At 43.5% G+C, this 8917-nt stretch overlaps 1 long non-coding RNA gene across 1 annotated transcript; it reads left to right on the top strand.

Moving 5' to 3' along the window:
- The first annotated feature begins 3159 nt into the window (after positions 1-3159).
- Positions 3160-8670, top strand: LOC137859156 (uncharacterized). The gene is made up of 2 exons (XR_011098178.1): positions 3160-3736; positions 5309-8670. It is a non-coding gene; the product is annotated as an uncharacterized lncRNA (long non-coding RNA).
- The last annotated feature ends 247 nt before the right edge of the window (positions 8671-8917 follow it).

Here is an 8917-nt window from a genome sequence, read left to right as displayed (position 1 = left end):
AAGAATTTTGTTGAAAGTATGAAAACCAAACAGCTGATTGTAGGAGGCATGTACAAGCACTGCTCTTTGTAAATCTGCACTGCTCAGTGAGCACCAATAGTTTGATGTCAACACACAGCAGCTGAGTATCTGCAGCAGAAACTTTTCTACATTTTCTTGCCTCAGTATTATGCCCTGTTATAGTTTGTTGTGCAGTAAAAGCCCCACTAAAAAGCATAAAGATTCAAAAGTTGTTTAGGTTTTGTAATCACAAAAGCTTGTAACAGCCACTGTCTGTCCCACTTAAATGGGAAGTCTTGCCAAAGAGATGTCCCTTGCCCAGTCTCACCAAGGTGTTCTAGTGTGCAGCCACATGAGGCTGGAGTCTTACTCTGTGGGTCATGGCTGCAGTCAGCCCCTCTCCTCCATGGTTGCAGGTTCTCTCCTCTCATGATTCAGAATGCTCTGCCACTTGGTCTCTGTGTTTAGCAAGGTCTTGCCCTGCTGAGCTGTCTCTTCTGCCTTCCCTAAAGACTTTGTGCTGCTCTCATGGACGGCGACAGTTCCACTTCTGCCTTTTCTCCAAATTTTTTATGTAACATGACACTTCATTTTTTGACTTTTCACACTTAAGCAGCTGGTGAAGGTTTCCTCCTACCCTGGAGCTGATTATGACCATGTGCCCTTGTACCTTTTGTCTCAGCCTCTCTGGTGACTTCTGGCATGCCTGTACCGTGGAGAAGATCATCTCAAAACTTCACTTGCTGCATACGGCTTTGAAGGGTTCTGTAAAGCCAGTGTCTGCAGGATCTGTTGTGGAGTCTCACAACAGGCTGGTTTTTTAGTGCAAAGAACTCCTCTCTGCTCCTTACCTGTCTTGTCTTGAGGCAAGCCCGAGGTAAAGTCTGGGGAGGTGGCACCATCTGCAGCTGTTGGGACAGGATTGCTGTGTGAGAGCTTGGGTTATGATGGAGACAGCTCTACTACCCTCCTCCAGGATTATCACTGCACTTCTCTCCCAGTTTGCACCAGTGGGTTGGAGTAAGACAATCACCTTCCCCTCTCTGTGCTCCTGCAGTTGGTGAGGCTCCTTGGTGGGGCACCAAAGATTGGGAGGGAAGTGTTTTATTGCCTTCAAGGTTTTTCACCTGTTTTTGTTGCCTAACTTTGGTAGAGAGAATTTTGCCCACCATTGTGAGTTCTCATGAATGAAGTCTGAAGGACTTCCCAAGGAGATGTAGATATCTGCTTATTGCAAAAGGAGCATCTTCCATGTCTGTTTGGATAAAGGGTAGAAAAAATCCTCAGTTCTTCAATGGACTTTCTGGACAGCCTATGTACAATTGACATCTCCTGTAATGCCACAGAAGGAAGCAACATCTCTGACCTTTCCTCCCCACTTTATCTGGCTCTATGTCTGTCAAAGATCTCTTGTCTGCTTTTCACAGTGACAGAGCTGCACCAGATATGCCCACCAGAGTCACTGGCTCTTGACCAGCTGTATGTTCATTTCACTTGCCTGCAAGCTTGGAGGGGTCTGAAGATGAGGCAACAGGCTGTAACTGTCTTGGATACTGGATTTTACTGTGGATACTGGATTTTACTGTGTCCTTACCTTGATGACTGGTGAGCAGCTGGACTATCCAAGAATGAGGAGTTTTGGGCAACTGGTCAATGCTCACAGTCTTTTTCATCTCGCTTTTGTGAGATTGATAAATGTCATGTGATTCACCGATGCCTGTGAAAGGATAACTCTTGGTCTGAAGGAGAATCATAGAATCATTCAGGTTGGAAGAGACCTTCAAGATCATCTGGTCGAACCATCACCCTACTACAAATGTCACCCACTAAACCATGTCTTAAAATTGTGTTGGAGCCCAGTTGTTCTCAGGAAAGTTCTGTAGAAATCAATTTCTTACAGGTTCTCAGATCCTGCTGTTCCCGTTAAAGTTCATTTGACATAAGACAGCATGGTGAGAAATTTCCTGGACAAATTACAGAATCACAGAATGTTTGAAGTCAGAAGGGACTTCTGGAGGTCATCTGGCCCAACCCTTGCTCAAGCAAGGCCACGCAGAGCAGCTTGCCCAGGACCACATCCAGAAGACTTTTGAAGATTTCCAACTTTTGTTGATTTCTACAACATCTCTGGGCAACCTTTATGTTAAAGAAGTGCTTCCTGATGCTTGGAAGAGACCTCTTGTGCTTCTTCTTGTCATGTCACTGGGCACCACTGAAAAGAGCCTGACTCTGTCCTCTTTGTGCCCTTCTTTCAGGTGTTTATAGACATTGATGAGATCCCCCTCGTCTTCTCCAGGCTAAACAGTCCCAGCTCTCTCAGCCCCTCCTCACAGTGGAGGTGCTTCTATAGAAACTTTTTTTCTAAATCATTCTATAGAGTGGTGACCACTGTATAAATCTGTGCTCATCACTGAATTAAAACTCAGTTATAAACAACATAAGTATTGTAATAAATAATATTATTTGGAAAAAATAATACTAATTGAAGTGTCCTGAGGAGGAGGTCCAGTGTGCAGCTTGCAGAACAATTGGTTCCTTTGCAGCTCTCTTTCCCAATGCCTCCTTCCCTCCTGGAGTCAGCCTCACAATGCATCCCCATGGCTAAATGCCCAGGGAAGCCAACAGCTCCAGGGCAGATTCTTCCATTGCTACAGGAGAGTGCAGGATTCATGTCCATGAAGCACACCAGCAGGCCTGAGGTGTCTGAATTACTTTATTAAACCTGTATCTTGTCTCCATCCAACCCATCAGACCCATAGAAACAATCCTCAATGTTGGCACCAGCAGAAGGAGGCAACGGAAGGAAACACTTAGCAGCTCCTTGTCATTAGCAAAAGGCTGATGTTGTCCATAGCAAAAGGCTGATGCTGTCCATACCTTCACAGAATCACAGAACGGTTTGGATTGGATTATAAAGATCATCCAATTCCACCTCCCTTCCCTTCCCTTCCCTTCCCTTCCCTTCCCTTCCCTTCCCTTCCCTTCCCTTCCCTTCCCTTCCCTTCCCTTCCCTTCCCTTCCCTTCCCTTCCCTTCCCTTCCCTTCCCTTCCCTTCCCTTCCCTTCCCTTCCCTTCCCTTCCCTTCCCTTCCCTTCCCTTCCCTTCCCTTCCCTTCCCTTCCCTTCCCTTCCCTTCCCTTCCCTTCCCTTCCCTTCCCTTCCCTTCCCTTCCCTTCCCTTCCCTTCCCTTCCCTTCCCTTCCCTTCCCTTCCCTTCCCTTCCCTTCCCTTCCCTTCCCTTCCCTTCCCTTCCCTCCAGCATGCCAACTGCGCCACACAGCTTGCTGCCATCAGCAAACTTGATGAGAGTGCACTTGATCTCACTGTCCATGTCACAGACAAATGCATTAAATAGTGCCAGTCCCAATACTGACCACTGAGGAACATCACTTGTCACTGGTCTCCACCTGGACATTGAGGTGTTGACAACAACTCACAAAAAACAAACACTATATTGTGCAAACAGATGAACCTCAGTGGGGAACAGCCTTGACACTTCCATGTTGTTGTATGATTTTTAAGTGTAAAGTTAATCAAGAAATCCCTGTAACAGCTCTTTGAAGTGTACTCAGCCAGGCTGAATCCTTTCTTCCCTCCAGCTGTACAAACGCCCACAGCAGGACAGGTGGGACTGGAGGCTGGGGAAAGAGGATGTCACAAAATGGATGGGAGCCTCAGCAAAGGGAACAGCATTTGCTGGGCTGGTACACATGGCTGGCAGCCATCCTGCCAGAGGAGGTAGGTGAATCCATGCTGAAACTGCTGGAGACCTCAGGAAGTCCTGGGAGCAAAAAGTGTTGACTAAAGCTGAAGATGGACAGGTTTTCTTGTTACATTTGCTTTTTCTTGAGATTTTAAAAAGGCTCTTTGCTAAAATGTCTTCTGTTAAATATGAAGCAGTGGCTAATAAATGAAGTACTAGGATTTCAGTTTCCATTTGCTGAACTTCAACATATTCTCAGCCAGGTTTCCAGAGAAGCACAATAATAGAGAGATTAAACCCATATATTCTACTATAAATGTATTGTATACGAGGATGTATCTGTTTCAGCATGCTAGCTATAAAATACTGGTCTAATCTCCCTGGGCTGATATTGCTTCAGTTTAGTTCTAACAGGTTTATTGCCCCCTTAGGAATGGAGACCAAACACATGGGCTCCTTAATCCAGGAACCATGAAGTGTCCAAACTCAGCATGACCTAACAGATAGAAGTTTCCAACTGTCATTGCAGTTGAATAATTGTTAGAAATGTTCATTAAAAAAGGTTTGAACAAGGACATGTCCCTGGCTCAAAGGGGTCTACGAGGTGCTGGGGCCAGACCCTGCTCCCAGGGGCACAGCAAGAGCACTGGAGGCATCAGCACAAGCTGCAACACAGAAATCACCCTTTATTAGGATCCAGACTTTTCAACACAGTCATTAGCAACCTGGAAGAGAAGAAGTTTGCTGCAAATGCTCTGTTTTGCATGATATCAATGCTGTAGGACAAGGGTGAAGGACTGTAGATCCATTAAGGAGGTGCAAAGTGATGCACACAGGAAAAATAACCTGAATGCCACATACGAGATGACAGGGTCTAGCAGATTATTGATATTCCAGAACGAGATCCCAGTGCTGTAGATAGATGGTCCTGTGAAAACACCAGTAGCATCAGAAAAGCCAACAAAGCTTAGGAAATCATCAGAAAAGGAAAAAATAATATAATGACACTGCACCATAATTCCTCCATATTCTACGTATTGGATGCTGGGTAAGGTTTTGGTCTTCCCCATCTCAGAAGGGGTAAAACAGAACTGGAAAAGCTTCAGGGAGGATGAAGGATGTAGAATGGTTTCTGTAGGAGTGACTGCATATGCCAGTTCTGTTTGTTGTACATGACCTCTCCTGCCATAAAAAATTAGAGAGCATCAGATGATGCTGACTTCAACTGATGGTAGGTTCAGACCAGAAAAGAGGAGTGGTTTCCTCTCCAGACTCATGGTTCCCCTGCAGGATTCCTTGATGCACAGTTTTGAGAATGTGATAAGTTTTTGTGAATTCGAGAGAGGGGGGTTGGGGGGAACAAGTTCATGGATGAGGAATTTGCTGAATGATACTGATCATTCTTCAGATGATCTATTTCATAAAATCCCTGAACATCAAAGTACCAGAAGCTGTGAGAGCACCCTGTGCTCTTCCACAGGGAAAATTCCCTGTGTGCTTTGCTTATTCTTATGCTCTTCCCCATATTTTTGGCCACAGTTCAAGACAGTATCCTGGGTTTAGTGGATTTGAGCCAATACAGCCATTTTCATGTTCTTTTGACACAGGAAATCAAAGAGACGTTCCCTTGTGAAGACGGATGTAATGAGCAAGGCATTGTGCATGAGTGATTTCTGTTTTACATCCTGATTCAAGCTAAACATTTAAAGATGAAGCCCAGAGTTCAAAGACTGAAGGATGGAAAAATTAATTGTGTGGAAGTATAAGTAAGTATTACATTTCAGAAAACTCATGTTATTAGGTTTCTCAGTAAAGGAAAAAAAAAAAGATACCTCACATATCTCACATTCGATCATTTATGAACTGAATCAGTAAGCAATACTGACAAGACAAAAGTCACTTGCACCAAAATGCTGTATAAGCAAAGAAACGCATGCAATTTTGCAGTGTGTTCACAGCATATTTTGCCAGCAGAAAAGGGTCTCAGTCTTCTGGGTGATTCACTTGCTGCAATTTGGCTTCACTTCAGGGGTGAGGGTTTCAGAATTACTCACAGCCATGCTAACGAATCGGAAGTCATATAACGAAACATGTTGCAGCTTTGCCCCCTTTGAACCCACAGACGTTCTGAGCAGATGACTTAAAAATGAGACCTTGCCACTATTTTTTTTTCCAGCTTGATTCAAGTTTCATACCAGTTTTGCACTAGTCCTTACTTTAAACTTATTTGTTTGCTCATGGCTGATATGAACGATGACTCAATAAAACAATCTCAGTGCTTCACTGTGAAGAGACAAGTGGGCTTTAATTATTGATGATACAGTGCTCTTAGTCACTACCCAAGCCTTGCCAGCAGCCACAGAGATTTTTCAATAATACCTTAAAGCAGAGTGTTGGGGGCATGGCCTGAATGGGACACAGCAGAGCAAACCAGAGGGAAGCATTTTCTCTAGGGCAGTGTTGCTCAAACTTCTAACAGGTGTAACTCCCTGACGCATTTGGATAATGCTTTCAGACATGTGGTCCGTGTTTCTTTTTTTTTTTTTTTTTTTTTTTTTGTGTGTGTGTGTGTGTTTTTTTTTTTGGGGGTGGTCCTTTGAGGAACCAGGAGTTGAACTCGATGATCCTTGTGGGTCCCTTCCAACTCAGGATATTTTATGATTCCCATTTAAGTCTACAGATTCTTTTCCCTCCTTACCTTGACTTTCTACCTAAGGAAGAAGTATGGTAAATGAGAAGGACATGTATTTGTTGGTAGGAGATGGGAAATAGTGATGATCCTGTCCTGAACTGCCTGGCTGGTGTGAACACTTGCAGCTGGGAACTTCTCACTGCTTTGCTGCAGAGGAGTTTGGGTTTTGGCCAAACCCGAGTACTAGAAACACATCTCCAAGAGATCTTACTCTCAAGAGAACATCATCATTGAGGTCATCATCGTTGCAGTGGGAGAAAACAGTGGAAAACCATTACATTCAATTTGCTCTGACTGTACAGAAATGCGTTCCTCAATGTGCTTTTAGTTCATCTTTTCCGTATGTACTTAGCTAGTTCTGACTTTTACAGTCCTGAGACAACTACAGAGAGCCAAGTGGTACTACTTTTTTATGACCTTGAGTGTTTTCAGTACAAGCTCAATGCACATTTGTTGTTAGAACTGCATATATATGTGTGGAAGCATGCTGCCTTTCCTGAAACTAGACTCTAACACAAGAGAGCAGAAAAACAAAACAAAACAAAACAAAACAAAACAAAAAAGCCCTCAGGCAGTCTGTATATCTAAAACACTTATGAAAGGAAAGATTTTAGAGCTAAATTCCATTAATTTTAAAGCCTCTGAATGTGTTCTTTTTCCTTCCACAACTGTCATTAAAAAGCTACTACTCAACCTGCATGGAGATGGATAGTTTCCTAAGGGAGTAAAATGTTTGCCCACCAAATCCTCCAGCAGAAGCTGGAGAGGTCAAAGGAGAGACTGCCTACACTATGGTAGGGATCCTGTTGGCATAGTTGCCTCAGTCTTGCAGGGCTGGGAGCTGTGGTAGAAAATACCTGCTGGGATCTAGTTCAGTGCAGATGGGCTTGCAAGACAACTGTAGCTGTGAAGCCACACAAAGCTTCTCTGCCTCACCAAATTCTGCTTCCAGGGGTAGATGCTGAGTCCCGGGGCATATCACATGAAGTCACCAGCCTGGTGATCGCAGCACAGATGTCACATCTTCATTCTGCCTTCATGGATGGTGCCTCCTCATTAGATCTGGCTGGAGCTCTGCAGGCACCAAGGCAGTGTGAGGCTCATTTTTGCTGTGGGTTGTTTTTCTCAGCATTGCAGTCATCTCTTTGTGGGTATTGAGGAGGATGAGCAGCTCTTGCATGGGAATGTAGTTTTCTCCTTGTCCATCACAGGACCACTGGTGACAGCCTCTCAAGTCCTCATGTTTTCTGAGATGGGGAAGCTTGGCATATTTTTCTCCAGTTTTCAACTACATGACCACCTTTGTTTGTTCCATGGAGCCTCCTTAGCCAAACGAATGTTTTTATTAATACTCATCAGCAAAAATATAAACAGATAATGATTTATGTCCACAGGCTCTGTTCTGATTATTTGACCTTTAGTTTCTATTGACAACAGCAAAGTAAACAATATCTGTAGTGTCTCAATGCTGATTTCATCCAGGAATAAACAAGAACACAAAATGCATACAGTGAGCTATAAGCTATTAAACCAGAGACCTAAAGCCATCAAAACTGGCAGCTGCACTAAAAGTGTCGATGCCAAGGGAGCAATGATTGTCCCTTGCAAAACACTGCTCTTTGCTCATCCAGGAGTCAGGGATGGGATTGATTAGCATGGATCTACCTAGTGGTTATAGACTTGAAACATTTTTAAAAAGTGCTAAACTGAACTTGAGACAAGCATCTTCCCTCCTGATCATCAGGTCAGGTTTTCAGATGAACTCTGGAGCCAGCAGTTTAGGAGAGTAAATGGGAAGTGATGCCTGTGAAGGCACCTTCTGGGTATCTACATAGATAAGTATCTTCATCTGAACACTTGGGCAGACCTCGTGGGCTCTGAGGCTGTCATCTACAATCCCTGAGGGCAAGACAACACTGTTAAATGTGTATGTCCCAGCACTAGCACTATAGTCACACAAGGTCAAGCTCTGCCCCTGGGTCTCCCCAGCACACCCAGAGACAAGTGGTGTTACCAGGCTAAGAACTGAAGACACACCCCAACCAATGATCAGAGAACCTCTAACAGGATAAACCAGAAGGTGCAAGGCTAGTTTTCCAAAAATGTTTGTTGTGGAGGATCACTTTGACAGACCAGAGGTTGAATGTTAATGGAAGCTGGGGCCTTGATAATAAAATAAAATAAAATAAAATAAAATAAAATAAAATAAAATAAAATAAAATAAAATAAAATAAAATAAAATAAAATAAAATAAAATAAAACAAAATAGAATAAAATCACCTTGTTAAGAAAAATGACCTATTATTGAATTAAAACAGGATGACAAAAAGCATGAGGGCCTTTGTTATAGCTGGAGTAAAGTAGCCAGAAGTTTATTGGAATGTTTTGATTTCATCATTGTGAATGCTTTTTTTTTAGAAACTAATGCCTGTTGCTAATCAGATTTAGCTCTGCTTTGGGCAACAGGTTGGACTAGAGACCTCCAGAGGCCATCTAGCATTAAACGATGATTATTAGGCAAGCG

The sequence above is a fragment of the Anas acuta genome, chromosome 7, assembly GCF_963932015.1.
Source record: "Anas acuta chromosome 7, bAnaAcu1.1, whole genome shotgun sequence".
In the NCBI taxonomy this organism is placed as follows: domain Eukaryota; kingdom Metazoa; phylum Chordata; class Aves; order Anseriformes; family Anatidae; genus Anas; species Anas acuta.
Note: the sequence above shows the minus strand (reverse complement) of the source record. Positions and strands in the feature narration are given on the sequence as shown.